This window comes from Rhyacophila brunnea, unplaced genomic scaffold, assembly GCF_057557595.1.
Source record: "Rhyacophila brunnea isolate RB1 unplaced genomic scaffold, BYU_Rbru_1.0 scaffold_8, whole genome shotgun sequence".
NCBI lineage: Eukaryota > Metazoa > Arthropoda > Insecta > Trichoptera > Rhyacophilidae > Rhyacophila > Rhyacophila brunnea.
This window is the reverse complement of record NW_028233350.1, coordinates 27,911,093-27,930,384: the sequence shown is the minus strand read 5'-3', so window position 1 is coordinate 27,930,384 and position 19,292 is coordinate 27,911,093. Positions and strand designations below refer to the sequence as shown.

General features: G+C 33.4%; 1 protein-coding gene across 1 annotated transcript in view; it reads left to right on the top strand.

The window, feature by feature from the left end:
• LOC147064094 (CD151 antigen-like) overlaps nt 1–19,292 on the top strand; it is a 480,478-nt gene that overhangs the window by 188,835 nt on the left and 272,351 nt on the right. Inside the window, exon 3 of the mRNA XM_085958707.1 lies at nt 6,311–6,381. The gene's annotated coding sequence lies outside the window, so the exon portion shown is untranslated. The remainder of the gene's footprint in view (nt 1–6,310; nt 6,382–19,292) is intronic.

The window sequence follows — 19,292 nt, the reverse complement described above, 5'->3', positions numbered from 1 at the left end:
TAGTGGGAACTTTAATAACGATAACGAATCAATCTCGCTGATGTGTTTGACAAACGATTTCGTGACAGGCTCTCAAATTATTCCTACGAATAATAACAATCATGATATTAATCGATGAAATGCTAAAATTAACTATTGTCAATCTTGAGATTCTCTACGCTTGCGCCTTGGCTATATCGTTGTGTTAGGTGAGTTGAGTTATATACCTACTATATTATGACAAAAAATATATGATAAAATCTGTCACGTTTTTCTGTCAAGTTTTCTTGCAATTTCCGTTTTCTTCTCGTATACCCAGAGACTTTAAAAATACAGTAGGTACGATGACAATACATATTATTCAATTTTGGGGACAGTCGGGTACTCCAAAGATAAGGTCTTTTTTATTTATGCTGCTTTAGACCTGACACCTCATCATGAAATTCCTCGTGAACGATTGCCAGACAGAGATGTCTGAGATGAGATATTCTTTTCGAGACAATGAATTATTATGAAACATAATCATTACAGGGAGTGTAGGGGTTCTGATAGTACTGTGTGCACACTAGTTTTGTGCGTTTTCCTAATATTACACATACAAAATTATAAATAATATAGTACTATAAATATAACATATTATAAATGTAATAATTGCAAATATTTACATAGTTCGCACCGTGAGTGTAAAACCAAGGCAATTTTTCAATTTCGAGATTAAATGCAAAACAACTGCAAAAGTCGTGAACTTGATAATGTAAAAGTGAAGTAAGTGAAAGAACATGCAATATAATGTAGATATAAACCAAATATTATGGTTTTTTTTAGAAACTCTATCTATCCTAACAAAACGAAGACTTCAAACCCTAATATATCCAAAATATGTCTTTTGCAGATGCCTTGGTTTTACACTCACGGTGCGAGTTGATAAGTCTGTAAAATATAAAACTTTTTTTTTAATCAATGAATAATTCACAACATTTGAGAATGAAACATTGTTTATTGAACGTACTTACATAATGTAGAAATATGCCTATTATAAAACCCTTGAAAAAAATAAGTCACCGGACAGGTCTCAAACCTGAATCCATCAGATTCTGTCCATCCTTATACGGGCTAATGATCAAGGTAAGTAGTACCTATCATTAGTACTTTGATTCAAACCTCAACTAATATTAGGAAAAGTTGTGCTTCATTTGCACGACATTTAGAAAATTTGTGGTGTCATACTACTAACGTGAAGATTGTTTGGCAGTTTTATATTATCTTTTGTTATTTATTACAATTTTTAATGTTGCCTTTACGTGCCCCTCTCTCCCATAGCCTCGTGGGTACTCTGAACTTAGAGTCATTTAAATTCAGTCAATGCACACTTGAGTGCATGGCGACCTCAGTCTTGGGTAACTACTCCTCAGCCATTCTAAATCATTAAAAAATGATGCTTCACATAAAATGTAGGGTCCCGTGATAAGTCCGATTAAGACCGGGCATGGTTTGCTAATTTCAATGTTTTCAAATTATGTAGGTATTTTAAATAAAATTGGGTGTTTAAAGTGGAATATTGATTATGAATAACATGAATGATGACCTTTTCTTCTTTCATCGTCTTGATTGTTCGTTCCCTGTACATCATACGGTGCCTCGAAGAATCCCTGTCGCTCGCCAATATTCTCATTTCTTTCCATGTTTTGACAGTAAAGTTGTATGTACAATAAATAAGACGCACTTACTACTATCATATTTTTTATTCAGGATCAATTCTAAAACTGTCAAAACAATACGCCAAAATAAACAGAAGAAGGAATATAATATCAGTACTTTTTAAATTGATTTTTTTTATTGAAGAACACTTTAAAGCTATGGTTGGTATTATTATAGCATATATTATATTATAATATTCAAAGACGTATGAATTTAGCTGACTGGGACAAGATATATGTCCGACTGAGCTTGTCATAAGACGTCCGTAGGACGTTACTCAGCCAGGTTCAACGTCGCATCGAGGTTGCATGGTCCACCCACATATCTCCTAAATTTCTGACATAATCGTACTACTACATATAGAGTATTAATTATGCTGCAAGCATCTGTTCTCAAAATTCAGTACAATGTGTATTAATTAAATCGGCATTTGCGTGGCCGAACTCCAGTAGAATTGTTTTAAGTAATTACCATTTTTTTTAAACTATTACAATGTAATAGATAATGCTTGTTTTGAGTATTCGCAGACCCACTAAATTACAGCAATTTCGTTAGAATGCAACAGGCTGCGTTTGGTTTAAGACAATATAATCTATCAATTCAACAAGTTTCTTAAGTTTATAAAAATTCACCTCACAGCCTGAATGGCTCTTATAAGAGTCAGTTGCGTAATGCATTTTGAAAATATTGTAAACATAAAAGTAATTTCTAGTATGAATATAAATATCATTATTACATTTATTATTTTCTTTATTTGGAAGCAATTGAGCTCTTCTCTGAATGGAAGGCTATTCTACTTTACAATGGTTTACAAAAATATACATACATTTTTTTAACGGCAGGCATAAATAGTTACATTATTAATGATACAGACTTACATTTTTGTTACACTATACACTAGACATTTACGTTACATTTTTGGAGAAATTCATGTACAATTTTCATAACTGAAATATTTGGTTTTGCCAGGAATGAATTAATTGTAAAAGGAGGGTATAACCTGCATTTTCCCAACTTATTCAATAACACTTCTCTCTCCTGGTCATAGGCATCACATTGCCAGATAATGTGGTTAAGATCTTGAGTGGGATGTCCACACTGACGGCTATCTACCACTTTAATTTTGTACAATGATTCGTTGAGACTGTAATGCCCTGTCCTGCTTCTAGCTATTAATTGTCACTATTACATCTCGCTTTATTTTACAATGTTTACTAAACCAAGTTTTAGGAGATCTACTATAAAAGTTTTGATAGTAGTGTGTTCCCTTTTCTTTCCCAAGATTTTCTAAATATTTACCATTATTTTCGCTCATTGTTTGTTTAAACTGGGCTTTAAAATCTGTGTATGGAATTCTTATATTTTCTGATGGGTATTTTACAGATTTTTTATTATTGGAATACAATATTAAAAGACAGCAAAACAGAAACCTTGTAGACACGCTGTAACATGAGATAAAAATCTCCGAATTGCATCATCGCTGCTAATCATTAATAGATAACCTACTTAAAATACATGCTGTTGCATTATGAATGCATATTTTGAATGACAATTCGCAGCATGTATTCATTTACTCGAGAATACGCGATCTGCGTATCGAATTCTTGCTGTCTATAGAAACTATACCAACTATAAGACTCGGTTGTTTATATTGACTAGATTTACTTTATTCTTACATGTAAGTAGTACGTACAACATACCGACACCAAGCAACGATAAATAGTATCATTTTTACATAACGGCAAATTTACTAGATTATTCTGATTACGATGTATTATTATATTTATTATAGATATACGAGTACTTTCATATATAAACAACACATAAGATAACATCCTAATAATTAAATAATACTTTAATTCGGTATTTAATAATGGCATATAGCAAGGGTGGCGAACCTATGGCACGCGTGCCAAAATATTTTCCTAAAAAAACGACCAGACTGCGAAAAATTGACCAACGTGCGGCCCGCGGCGAAAATATTTTCCTAAAAAAACGAGCGAACTCTTTGGCATGTCAGACAGTCGAATTTTTTTTTTTGGAAAATGTTGGCACGCGTATGCAACAAGGTTCGCCGACCCTGGCATATATGATACACGCTTTTCTAATTACGATTTAATTGAAAGGTAGTATTTTCTTTAAGAACAGTTCTCTAAAGATATCCTAATTATTAATTATTACATGGGGATCGCTTTTATCACAGTAATTTAGTTTTAATTAATTATTGTGTGTAAAGAAATATTATATGAAAGTTTCGTAAAAATAAATCTATGAAACAGGATTATGAAGGTTTCATGTCATTGATTTATCGGAGAAAAAATACATTTAATTTTTTTTTTTGGTTTAGAGGTTAGTAGTGGAATCTATTGAAAGGTAAATAATTAATCTTTGTCAACCATTGAAACCTAAATGAGCTTTATCGGCTTGTCGCATCTCAAAAGCGGAAATAAATCAATCGATGGCTATTCATTATAAAATGTCCTTTGTCTTTTGAGCCGGGAAATTCCCTCGTGACTTGCAAATACCGATTAAACAGCTTAGCAATTTGACTCCTAGATCACTATGTCAGAGTTTCCATTTTAAATAAACATTATTTAATATTATGTTCTCTATAGCGTAAAGCCTTATTTTAAAGTAGGCAAGATTGAAATTAAATTATTACTCTGACGACGCTAATTACTGTTCACGGTATAACAGTAAAGTGAAAATATGGATAAGATATTACATCGTTTATTGCTTTGACATGACCAGAAGTCAACAGCTGCTTGCTATACACAGAAATAATCAATATTTTAAGTAAATAACAACATTAACAATACGATGTATTAATAAGTTTCTGCAGTTAACCTCTTAAGCGTATTTAAATTTAAATATAACTATGCATCTTTCTTCAAATAAGGGGGGACATGCTCAGCGTACGTCAAAATGGAGCTTTTATGCTATTTTAAAAGCATACCTAACCGATTAAAAAAAAAAAAAAAAAACGGTACATGTTCAAACACGCGCGTTAACATGATCTTACCCTACTTCATTTATCGTTTGTCAATTTATGGCTACGGCCGTATGTTGTAGCTTAGCCACTGGGAAATGCAAATAGAAATGGCGTATTTCAAAAAAATACTACCTTATTCTTAGGTCAATAATTATTATAAAGCAAACATTATTCGTAGAATGTTTATCACATTTGAATAGTCAAAGACATAGCTTAAAATAGAAGATAAAATAAAGATTTCGTCCGGCACCCAGTACCTAAGTAGTTTATCAATCAAACAACTAAAACATTTATACTTAGCAGATAACTTACTTAATATTTTGTTTGTAATTTCATACTATCTTAAAATACGCATTTATGCATAATAATATACATGTTTAAGCTTTATTATAATATTAAGTCGATAAAACGCTGAAATATAATGGAATTTTCATTCTAACATCTAACATTATTTTTAATATTTGTTGTAAATATAAATAAGTACCCATGTATAGACAATAAATTAATTGATTATGCACATCTTTAAGTTTTAGCGAGGGAAGAATTATTTTCTTTTAATAAACATCATAAGGCATAATAATTTTTCTCAATCTATATTAAAAATGTGTCAAGCGCGAAATGTATAAGGTACGACTACTGAGAAGATAGAAGCATATTAAACTGACTTGCTTATTTACTCCAACAAATCGTAACGTACGTCTATTCCTTTGCGCATTTAATTCAACTGTGCGGCGTCCAATCTCCCGGAGGCCAGTTGGGTCGGCGTCGAATTGGGTCGGCGTCCAATTGGGCCGGCGTCCGATTGTACCGGCGGCCAATTACCGGAGGCCAATCGGCGGAGGCCAGTTCGCGGTGCCAAATCGTCCTAGACCCTTTTGGAATGGCTTAGCTTGTCTCATGGTGAACCATAGAAGCTTACTTCCATACTTCCACGTAGAGTTGTAGAGGTGATGTCGAGTCAAAAGATCGACATCAATGAGCTTTTTGAAATTCTAAATTCTATATTTTTGATCGGGGATCTTGTCATAGAAAAGTTAATACAGAAGCAGTTGTAAGTATTACATTCAAGTTTACTATAAATTAAACGCACGTCAAGAAAGTATATGTAATATTTATTTAACTACTATGCATCGCATACTATGAGAGAACAGAAAGTTCTTGAATCACCGGATTGGTGTAAATTCCTGAATATAGGATTCTGTACAGTGAACTTAAACTATTTTTGACGTTGAGGTAAGTATTTCAGACAATGCCTCAGATCATATCATACGGAACTTTGACTTACAAATACCGAAGCGACTTTGAAGTTATTTTATGTTGCAGCGTAAATAGTTTCAATAGATTTGAGAAAGTCAGAGGTAAAACTTATTCAAGTGAAATAATAAACGATTGAATCTAATGAGTTTTACCTCTGATACAGTTATATACTATTAATCTAATACACATTATTCATAAACAGGTAAATACTTTCAATAGAAGATTAAGTGGTTCGGTAGTTGGGTCAATATATAATTCAATTTGCTTTATGTATGAAATATCTACATTATTTTTAGAATAGTATGTACTATGTATTAATGTATGTAATGTTGAATACATCATACTTTGCAAAGCTTTCTAAGTAACATGTTTCTGTTATTCCAGGTTATCAAAATGATGGAAAAATAACTGCCAAACTGAAATCGACACTCATCAAAATCAAAATGCTGAGAACGGTAAGCTAATAATACATTTTAATAGCTCATCTAAATTATGTTTTCAGTATAGATACTTTACAATTATTTATAGATGATATTATTTAGTTACATAGTTGGTCAAAACATTGAGATACAATGAAGTCAATCAATACATTAAAGTCTAGGAACTACATGTTATAAAAATATGTTCTACCAATATATCTTATATTATAATTAGGTAAAATTATCAGAATGCAATGAAGGCAATAAACCATACCTTGGGCTTAGACAAATAAAAACACGGAAAAAAATGATTTGTAATTATTCTCCAGCACTTTTTTAGAAAAAAATCTTAGATTTTAATTTCTAACACAAAACTTTCGAAACACTAATGTCGGATTTTTTTAGAAACCCAATCCCTAATGGAACTGCCAAAAAATTCTCGGTGTCTACCCTAATTCCGGAGTGGTGTAGGTCATGGCTGGGGAGGGCTGACAGAGCTCTATCCTGGAGGCCCGGGCTGTGGGGGGCCCGGCATGTCGGGTTGACCAGATAAGTGAGATAAACAAAAGAACATTTTTTTTCAGGTGAATTCGGCATAAATATCGTAGCTCTCTAGACCAAGCGGGTAGCACAGCCGATATTATTTGAGCAATGTTTTAGCATACTAGGCGCACATGTTCAGCATGGTCGCTGTTAGTCACTTCCAATCCATCAGTCGCTGATGACACGCTCAACGGTTATCACCACTATGCCTCCAATTTAATAAAAAACTTGGAGAAACTCTAAAAATATACCGCCGTGTGTTGTGAAAATATGTAAAAATAATTATATGAAGAAGAAAAAGAGCCTATGGGACTAATTTACATTCTCCGCCTTGGGCTCCCCCCAATATTAAATTCTGAGTGCGCCACTGGGTATTATTATATATTTACAACTGACTGATTGAAAACGCAACTTTTATTCAGTTACGGTTTTATTACCTTTGAAAAAGTATCTGAATTATATTTAATATTTGTTTTACCTACACAGGTAAAAATATTTAAGAAACAAAAATGATTTTTTCTCTACTATAAAAATAATTGAAAGCAAATACAATTATTTTATAAAATTTAAAAAGTTAAGCAGTATTTCGAAAAATAAATCATAAAAATAATTTCCACTCACGTAATTTTGGCGGGAATAATAGTACAAACGTGCTTTTTGTGAAATTTATATCCTTAATTCTTAATCGTTTTTGGACCCTTTTTCAGGTTTTTATAGTGGGGGTAATAGATTAATTCGCTTTATTGCAGCTTAGGTTGGAATAAATAGCGGAGACCTTACCACAGAGCACGTTTGGGCGTTGTTATCTTCGCCATTTTTTTTTGTTTTCTCCAATCTATAATTCACACAATAGTAAGCCAAAGTACCCTAGAACTTTTCCAGGTGAAAAAATCGAAATAAAGAAATTATTAAGACATATAGACATTTTAATCTTGCTCACCTTTATTTTATAGAACCAATAAATACGAAACATTGCAATAATATTATTTAGGTATCCATAAAATATATTTCGGGGATTTATAACTACATCTTATCATTTTAAAACGTACAATTTTAATCGCTTGACTCTAATGAAAAGATAACACACTTTTTAAATACTACTGGCAAAAAAAACTTTTTCACTGTAATAATTATTAAATGTATTAAATTTGTAGAATGTAGTAGAATCTAGTTGTTTAGATCTGCATGAATGAACTATATTATAAGAACATAATATACTAATAACTGCAATAAAACAATATCCCATTATGATTCTATAGCAATTTGATAACCTACGCCATAATTTATAAAGATAAGTTAAAATCTGCAGCGCTTTTCTGTCCCACTCAAAAAGCTTTTTCGCTTTCCTGAGATTTTAAATTATGTAAACAGATGATAATGCGGTGACAATACTAAAATCTGGGGGCGGTTCGATACTCTAAACATGGGTTTTTATACAACGTTCTTAAAAAAACTAACTTTTTGTTAATAATGATCTGAAACCTTCACTATAAGATTCTTTATTGAGAATTTAATAATAGAAATGCAAACAAAAAAACATAATTATGTATCGTCGATTTATTTTCTGAAATAATATAACTTATGTAAGTATTACCTCTGGGCGGTCCAAAAGGGCGGAGTCCTACTAATAATAATTATATAACAATATTATAATGAGTCTTGTGTCATCAATATGGTAAACTCACGTTACATTATATTTTTAATCTCGTTTGGCAATAACAGCTATTACACTATCATTACAGAGCCAGGAAAAAAGCAAATAACACAATCGATGTAACATCCGAAATTTAAATATTTCTATATTTTAAATTATTTGTAAAATCAACTGTATTAATCTGTCTCCTATACTTATTATGATATTCTACGTCAATATTGCATAGATAATAAATATTCTGTATACAAGCTTGCTTCATCATTATAGGTCAATCGCACACTATGAGAATAATATGACGTTACCTGAATAGCTTAGCAAAATGTCATCCGCCTAGCCCTCTGACCCAGTCAGTGGCGTACAATGCACTCAAAGGGCACTGCAATAGCCCTCAGGGAATAGTAGGTATGCGAAGTATGAATAGAATTTTAAACTAAGCTTTCCACCAATTCAAGCCGTAGTCGATAAACTACTTGCGAGCAAATGGTTTTCTTTTATGTTTTTAATAAACCTCATGAAATATAAACCCGTATATAAACTAAATTCTATAATATTAAACAAGCGAAATATTTATTATTTTTAGTGTTTTTTGCGCTAGGTACTCGTATTATTATAAAATATTAATCAATAGTCATCATCGGCACTACAACCCACTGTGGGTCTTGGCTGCTTTCAGGAAACGTCTCCACTCCCCTCTGTCTACCGCAAGCTCCCTCCACCGCCTTAGTCCCAGGGATGCTGTGTCTCTTTCTATACACTATACAGTCCAGCCACCGCAGTCCAGGTCGCCCGACCCTCCTTTTATATTAATCAATATTAATCCTCCATATTAATCAATGATACATATATAATAATATAACAATGTTATGTCATAAAGTATGTTAATCGTAGCTATTTACTAAAATAACATATTTAAAAAAAATACAATTAAACAAAACAGATGGCACGAAAGTTAAAGAATGAGTACATATTTTAGGTTATCCGGCCTATATATCAATAAAAATCGACACCAACTAAGCAACGTGTGAAAATGTATACACTGTTTTATGTAACGGAGGTGTTTTTCGGTTTATACTAAACAATATGATTTATTATACACAATGTTAAACGGAATTTGCCTCTGACAACGCTAATTATTGGCTACACTCACAGATGCGCGCCAAAATTCAACTGGATCTGCGCACTTTATCACAATACATATTATACATAATATATCATAATATACAATATTTTATGAAGTTTATGGGTGTTTATTTATATCGTAATAAGTATTACATAGGTACGTCTTTTTTAAAAACCAAACTACCAAAAAAATACCTTCATCAATAAAGCAGTATTTTTGTGATTGTCATGTAAAAGAAACGTGATTTGATTATTATCACTACCAGTTTGTTTGCTGTCACTGTTTTTTATCGGAGAAATCATCGCAAGTTGGTGTACCTAACTATGACGATCAAACATCCGATAACGGGTCGGCTCGGTTCTGAACTCGGCCTAAGATGCGCAGATTTTAATGCGACCATTTGACCCCTGTCTCCTACGTAACAATGTTTGCCATTTAAAATCAGAGACCCTCTCTTTATTTATTGCCCACTTTACTGGCTCTCAATTTCATACTATGTGAACCTTTTCCGACACCATTTTAAGAAGAACGTGCATGCAACCAATACAAATTATCTTCTACCGCTATCCTTATCGAGATTTTATTCCCTATAAGTATAGGTACATATAAATATTGTCATAAAAATTTCCATTATTTTAGACAAAAAATACTATTAAAATGATACTTGAATTTTTGATTTGTGTAAAGGATAAATTATTGAAAATTTTATCACTAACAATAATTAATAAGAAAAAGATACAGTTTATAAACAGCAAGTATTTCTCAGTAAACGTGAGTTTCTAAGTAAGTCATAATATTAATTTATGTTATCAATTTATTTTGACGATATTGAAACATCCCTAAGTGTTGTGCTTAAAAAATAAATACTAAACATCTACATACTCATGGAAACTGAGTCATTAGGAACTGTCTCGGAGACTAACATTTACAGAAGTGTCTCGGTCTGATTAGCTCATTTGAATATTCTTTCCATTAGGTATCTTTGGATAATTTAATAAAAAAAAATTACCTACTTACGATTTTTTACGTAAAAATAAGCATTTTATTATTGACAGTTAAAAATTAAAAGTGCATAATATGACAATTATATAGCAAATCAAATAACAATCCTTAAAAAAATTATCACATAATTTAAGTCTATTTCGAACATATTATAAACATCGTGAACATATTATTACGTAATAGAATTTCGACATGTACGTCTGTTTTTCAGTACAATATGATAAATAATAAAGAAATTATGAATCAGAACAACTGGCTCATAGCGTCATGACTCATGAGGCAGTTCATACAGTATGGCGTTACAGTATGATACAGTATGGTGCATGCTCATAGACGCTGGTGTACAACTGCTTCACAGACAGCCTACGACTCCTGACATTGGCTGTGCAACTTTAAAAGGAAATTAAAATTTTTGTGCGCCACATAACGGTATTTAGCCGGTGTTGCCAGTGTAACTCAGTGTTAGGAACTCATCCTAACGCCCCACACTGGCAACATGTCGCGCGACAACCTCGTTAAGTTTTACGATAATTATCATAATTGCTTAAGAAATTTTACAATAATTATCATACTTATCGTAAAATTTAACGAGGTTGTCGCGCGACATGTTGCCAGTGTGGACCCGGCATTAGGTACACCATAACGCTGGTGTAACTTTTGTGCGCTCTGTTGCAATGCATGTGCGCGCGCACACGCGCACAGCTTAGAGGGAACACTGGTGCCAAGCATATTGTACATACTAATTTAACATAATATCAACAGATCGTCAATTTTGTTTTATATTGTTGTAATTATTATATTATTTATACTAATCGTTGTTTAATGACGTAGATTAAATAAAAACCTGCTAATAAATCGTATTAAGTTTTATTAAAATTAATCGTGACATTACCTTAGCGGGTGTATTGGACAGGAAAATTAGTTACAAGCGTCATTCAATTGTATGAGTATCTACATTCTAGAGACTAGTCTCGACTTTGAACAATGAGTAGTTTTATTATTTGTTTATATGTTACCTTATATTGAGCACAGCTGTCTGATCACTTATCTTTTTATCAAGTGTCAGTGGCGTCGGCGCGCTGGCGATCTCCGCGATGTGATGGTGAGTGGATGGAAGATATCATCTTCATTGGAGACCTCGAGAAATTATTTTCGGTACCGCAATCAAAACATCCGCCAACTGGCATATACAATAATATATTTTGTTAGCCATGGGTACAATATATTCTGTACATCACATTCTATAAGGTAAACATGATTCTTTGATTTTGTTTAAATTCAATGTTTACAGGGCGCACAAAATTGTGTTTTTGCTAATTGATTTTCAAATGCAAATAACACGTTAATTACAAAATTAATTAAAAGGGCCCATAAGCATTGAATTAAGCATACTTTTACTGTTAAATGTTTAAATATTTTTCCCTTGTCTTCTTCAGAATCAAAGATTCTACATTATCACTTCTTATTCCTCGTTTGATGTAGATGATTTTTTTAAATTAATAAAAAAAAACATATAATATAATATGCGATATTATAGCCTATTATTCTTAATTAGCACTTTATTAACTAACGATATAATATTATAATAATATAGGTAATCGGTGAGGAGATAACAGAAAATTTCGTTCATGCACAGCCTTTGCAAGAATTGATACTTACATAATATCCGTTGTCTCTTACTGTAACTCGAAAAACTATGGTTGTCTATATTATATCATATCATATCATATCAGAGAGTACACACTCTTTGTATAATACTAAATTCTTGACAATATTATAATAGTATATTAAACCATCATTGGGTATATAGCATGACAAATACAGAACGTAACATGTTGCGAATTTCCCAAACTTGCGAGTCAATTGCAAATTACAATGTAAAATTTACCGAATATAGTTTATTATATTATTATAATCTAAAATATCTTTAAAAATAAAGGTATAATGAATATATTGACAAAAAATTTTTTTTAAAAGATGCTATAACGCTAATTTCTTGTGTCAAAATATGACTTTATTTTTATGATATTTTCAATAATACGTTTTTATATTATGAAATGTTAATTTCAAGAAGGAGAAAATATAGGGCATAATAATGATATTTAAGTACATATATTCTAAATAAATATTCAGATTGTACAACTATTGTATTACTTAATTCTAAAAGATACCCCAAATTATTTATTTGTGACGTTTACTAGGTACCTATATGGGCACCGAAGATATCTTCAATTGGTCAAATTGTATAAATATAAATAGTAAAAAAATAAAATATACCTATTAAATAATTAAATAATTGTTATTATTTAATACCATGTTACGTTGCAAATATACCTCGAAATATATATCGAAAATAGGGATGAGCGATTCGAAAAATACTCTACTTACTTACTTAGGGTATTGTGCTTTCACATTTGGGATGCCAGGACGGTTTTTAGCGCCTACTCCCTTTATATCAGGTGCCTATCTCTTGTGCAGCATGATTTGTTGGTGGTGAGGCCCGGCCTTGGTGGCTTCGCGACCGAGCGAGTCCGGGGTGGTGATCTCAGTGAGTTGGTCTGGAGGAATTAATAGTAAAGCAAACTGTACGCAGGTGTCCGTCGATTTTTTTCGCTCGCTTCTTCTTCCGGTCGATCCTCTTCGCTTCCGGTCATCCGCCATAGCCTGGAAGAGCTCCGAGTATCGCCGCTCGGAGCTCTGCTTCTTGGCGGTTGGCAGGGGAGGGCTTGAGTCTTGATTCGGCGGTGGATTTCTTCCTTCTCTTCGGTAGTTGGCTGTCGTTTATCGGTGGTTATTCGGGTTATTCTATATATCGCTAAATCTTCTTTTAGCTTGTTTTTCTGGGTTCATGAAGCAGTCTTGTAGGATGTTATTTGCAACTTTGATGTAGTCGTCCAGGAACAGGTTTAGTCTTTGATCTGCGTAGGAATTTTCGCAGTCTAGTTCGGCCTTAGATTTTTCTGCATTATTGATAAAGAGTTTCATGTGTGGAATTGTGAATTTTGATTTGTTTTTCTTCAGGTTTTTGGTGTCTGTCCGGATCTTACGTTCTTGATCGTTTTCGGGTTTTGTATTCCTGATTGTTGTCGGGGTCATTGGTATTTCCGTTACCGGGGTCTGGATCATTGGTATTTCCGTTTCCGGGGTTGCTGCTCTTTCTGAGACAGAGGTTTCCGCGGTATTGGGAACCGGGGTCTCTGGTATTGTGGTCTCCGGGGTCGTTTGTGTTTCGGATGTCTTGTGTTTGGTGTGGGAGATGATGATATTCATATCCGTTTCCGTATAGGTCTCCTTGTGATGTTTCGTCATGTCGTCTGGGTTGGTTTCGGTTTGAGTCTGTGTTGTCGTCAAGTGTCGTCGGTGAAGTGCGTATTGAAGAGTGTGAATCAGCCTCCCTCTGTCATTGTCGAGGAGTCTGACCAGGACAAGAGGCATCGGGTGACGGCTTCTGCCCCGGGTCATTCTCCTGACGCTGATGATCGGGAAGCCGCTGCGGAGTAGGTCATTGGTGATGTCCTCAGTGTGTGTGCCGATCGGAAAGCCCCTGATAATGACAGATAGTTGGCCGTTATCGTGTCCTGAGAGTGTGACTGGGTCTGCTGCCTTGATCGGCGCGCGGGATGGAGATTTGTGTTGGTGATTGGTGTTCCTGTTGGTCCATGTGTGTGTAGTTGGTAATCGTCGTGGTGTGGTCGATCTAGGGTTTTTAGTCCTCCAGGTATGAGGTCGGGCGGGAGGGTCGGCGGGAATAGCTGACTCGGCCTGCTCTTGATATGCCGTCAGGAGTAGTAAGTGCAGCGTCATGAGATCCCGTAGTTTGGTAGGTCTGAATGCGGCGAGTCTGGCAATTTCTATGGTGATCTGCTCCATAGTGCAGTAGGTATGTGATCGTCTGGGCAGGTGACTTGCGGCGGTAGGCAAATAGGTAATTTGCTTGGTCGGCAGGTTGTAGCAAAAAGTAGGTATTTTTGCTTGGTCGGCAGGATGTAGCAAAGTAGGTAGCTTGTTAGGTCGGCTGGTTCTGCTAGGTAGTTTGTAGGTCTCGATTCGAATGAAGATCTCAGCTGGTATCGGAGCGCACGGAAAGGCGATTGCTGGAAAAATACTCAATATTGATTTTCTCTTTTATACCATTGCAACGCTGCGGCAGAAGAGAAGGGCTTTAGATTCTTATGACTCGAGCACTTGACTTGACTACACAGATGGATGGATCTCTTTGATAAACAATTTACCTTGACGGTTGTCGCTCGGACGGCATCCAACTTTAAATTCATTATGACAAATAGCCTCATTTGGAATTTTTATAGAATCAATGAATACCAAAGGACGTGTCTCCATTGTTAGAACATAGGTACCATGTGTCTACTTTTTTGCAATGTTTTAATTAGATTAACATGGATTTTATCTTTTAATAAATAATTGAAAACTATCTAAATTACAGTGTTTTTTTTATATCTGTACCTACCTAGTATTTCATCATGTACAAGATCACACTCGGCGACATAATTACTAATGTATACACTTACAATGCTTTTATATTTAAGTTTTTTATAATCTACTGATTTTATTTTTATATATTTATCCTATAGATTCGTATTTCACTGATAGTCAAATCCACGTGACAGCGTGATCACTCGCCCCGATATTGAGAGTCATTCAATTAATCCTTGATTTAACTGTTTTATCATTCTTTCTAACTTAACTTTTTACTGTGGCAACTATGTATTACCGTCAAGAAATTACAGCGATAAATTTATTAGGTATAATTTTTTGTAGGTATAGGTAGTCAATCATACTATCGCCGTTTATTCAATAAAACTTATCTATAGATACTCATTAGAAACAGGTCGTTGAGTGTCGATTTAAAAAAAAAAAATCTTTTACCTGCCGTTTAATCTTTGGCTTTTTAAGCGCTCGGCGGAAGCGTTACGTAATATTAATTAACTATCACAGGTACATGATTTTCCTATCAATTTGTTATCCACAAACTGCGTCTGGGGTAAAACCCCCACGGCTAGATGAAATTAACAAGTTGTTTTGACGATATTATGCCTGCTTATAACATTCTAATTTTCCACCTCTAAATATAGATACGCTTACTGAATTAAGGCTAAGTGACTAAAAGTAATTATTAATCCTGCAACAAAATATCTTAATATATTTCTATATTATGAAGAAAATTGCGTAGGTATACCCTGTCTAAAAAATAAATTTGATAGTTTAATAGTTTAATAGTTTTGCAAAATAGTTGTAGGAAGATACTTAATAAGTAGGCATTGGCTTCTTCCTCCATCCGCTGTTTTGGATGCTCAAGGTTTATAAATTTAATTTAGCTATGTGCCTTCATCTCGTACAAGGTCGACCAGGTCTTCGCTTGCCTGCCGGTTTCCCGAATGTTGGTTTTTTTTTCATCCCTGACTCGTTTATTCTACATTGGTATATCATGTTTCATCTACCTAAGACGGACCGATTGTATGTAGGTTTATTCTATACATCAGAGTCAGTGTGCCATATGTACGAGCTTGTACCAATTATTCACCTATTGAGTCTATATTCCTAATAGAAATCTTAAATTCCTAAGACCAAAAGGACGAAAGTCCGTAGTTGGGTGGCATCAAGCACTTGGAAAATGTTTGAATGTATTTTCTCGAAATTGTTCTATATGGACGTACGATGCACTCAGTGACGTCCCGTGGGGGTAGGCAGATTGAGCGTCGCTTGGGGGCGGCAGTTACTCGAAGGGCGGTAAATCGAAGAGAATCATTTGGTATACATAGAAATAACTAAAATTATTTTGTTTACATATTGTACAATAAATAGCATAGTAAAAATGGTGTGAGAATAATAAATCTGTGTATTGCTAAATGACACAAACCAAATTTGTCAGAAATATCCACCAAATAGAACCTCACACTTCTAGTGATTTAGGTAAGTGTTTAACGTAGTTACCTATATTATATGTATTCGCTTTTTATATCTAAAATTAATTTTGTGTAATTTAGTTGTATAGATTTTGTTAGTAAGTAATTTATCCATAGAACACATTTCTTAAATATTGGGGTCATGAAAGGATGATAAAAGTAGCTAGGTACTGTATAAAAAAAATGGGGCGGCATTTTGGCGCTGCTTGGGGGCGGTATTTTGTCTAGGGACGTCACTGGACGCACTGGCTCTCGTATACCTTCAGATATTATAATAAATTAACCAGTTATTAAATACGATTTTAGGGTGAAATGAAGATTAATATATATTTATATTAGACACATGAAAAAAAATATTAACTATAAATTAAACAACAAGAAAAAAGGAATTTTACAAAAAAAAAAACTAGGATAACGCATCACCTAATCCAGTGATGGCGAACCTATGGCATAATAAATGACATACTTATCGCACTGTATAAAAATAGTAGACAAATACTCTTGAAGAATAAGCATTATGTTTAATGTAAATAAATAATTGCATAGGTCGGTCTTTAGGTTTTATGCGCTACATATAATATCGCACTAACGTCATCAGGCGGCGGGGAAATCGCGCCGCGAAACTCAGATTTTTATCGATTTACAATGCTTGAGACCACTGTAGCGAGAGAATGCTTCATCTGATCGGATCAATTCTGGTGTCAATTTGTGCGTAAAGAACCAAACTAAGTAATACCTACTGCAACAAATAAATTCATTTCTCCTAACAAAAGTTGCTGTACCAGTGTACCAAATTGGTGGACCGAAATGTATGGCGTAATTAAAAAAAAGGTGATAAAGCTATTTATATGTGTGTTATGTTCCATTGGTATCTGAACATCATCATTTTTTAACCCTGACCTAATCTGTAATTTTAGATAGTGTATTGATGAGTCGTGGGTACCTACAACATTTAAAACACGCTTTTAATAAACTCTGTAATTTTATAATCATTAACATTATCACATTTCACTGATTTTAATATCAATATTAAACAGTGGCGAAGGGTGACTTTTGGAAAGAGGTAGGCTGTGGAGATCTGATAAAAAGAGCACACTTGCCAGGTATACTTACGAGAATGGTATGATATTTACTACTAATTAATAGGTACACACTAATAAATGACAACGACACACTAATTCAATGAAACTTCTGAAATGAGCGATGTGTTTAAATTACGTATTTTTCAAAACATGTATACCCATCAAAAATCATTAGATAAAATTTATTTTTATTTATGAAAACAATCTATACTTACTTATTTATTAATATTCGATTAAACACCGTTGAAATTATTTTTTTAATTATCTAATTATTAATGATTTTGGACAAAGTGCGCAGTCGTGACAACAATGTTATGCGCGAATGTTTTAGGGTCTGCGATAGGAGCTTACCTTATTTCGTACAAATCAGCAGACTTTCTGAGGTTACGAGACGAAAAGTTCATACGAAAAAAATTCTGAATTATTTCACACATAATCGGAAATTTATTTACGTCGAGACGTCGCGGCGTTTATTATTTATTTACGGCGCGCTGTGGTATATTTTTAATACCTTTGCAGTTGTTTTGTAAACTGTGTAATACTGTAATACATTCCTACATATGCGATCTCGTTTGCAAAATAAATTATTTTTATATAACATAAAATAATGAAGTGATTAAGTATATAAATATGTCAATATGCAATTAAAAAATATTTTTCTTAAGAAGGTAGGCTTTAAATAATCGCCTAGTATGGAGTCTTTGCCACTGATATTAAATATAATATGTTTGAAATTTAGTTCGTTGTAATTAGTTTAGTGTGGTTGCCTCTGCTTTTAGTTTTCCGGGAAAATGTATAGGTATCTAATGAGATATTAAAGTGAGGGAATAGATTATGCAGGTTTATCCCTATATGGAATATTAATTAAGCGGTAGTCGTTATTAAAGGGAAATAGATTGGATACAATTCAGGAACTAAAGGTCGGAGTTGAATTATTATGAAATGAAAATACACAACTAATAATATTTGAAATTCAAATAATTATTATTACTCTAAGAGGTATTTAATACGAAAATAATATTATTAATATGTATGCAACAAATTTTCCGGAAATCGTGTATGTTACATAATCCCTTCAGTGTAACATTGTCTACCTTTATCATTATCAGTGGCGAAGGGTGACTTTTGGAAAGAGGTAGGCTGTGGAGATATGATAAAAAGAGCACACTTGTCAGGTATACTTACGAGAATAGTACGATATTTACTACTAATGAATAGGCACACACTAATAAATGATAACGACACACTAATTCAATGAAACTTCAAAAACTCATTGACGACATAAAAATGAGCGATGTGTTTAAATTGCGTATTTTTCAAAACATGTATACCCTTCAAAAATCATTAGATAAAATTTATTTTTATTTTTAAAAACAATCTATACTTACTTATTTATTAATATTCGATTAAACGCCGTTGAAATTATTTTTTTAAATATCTAATTATTAATGATTTTGGACAAAGTGCGCAGTCGTGACAACAATATTATGCGCGAATGTTTTAGGCTCTGCGAAAGGAGCTTGCCTCATTTCGTACAAATCAGCAGACTTGCTGAGGTTACGAGACGTAAAGTCCATACAAAAAAAAATCAGAATTATTCCAAACATAATCGGAAATTTATTTAC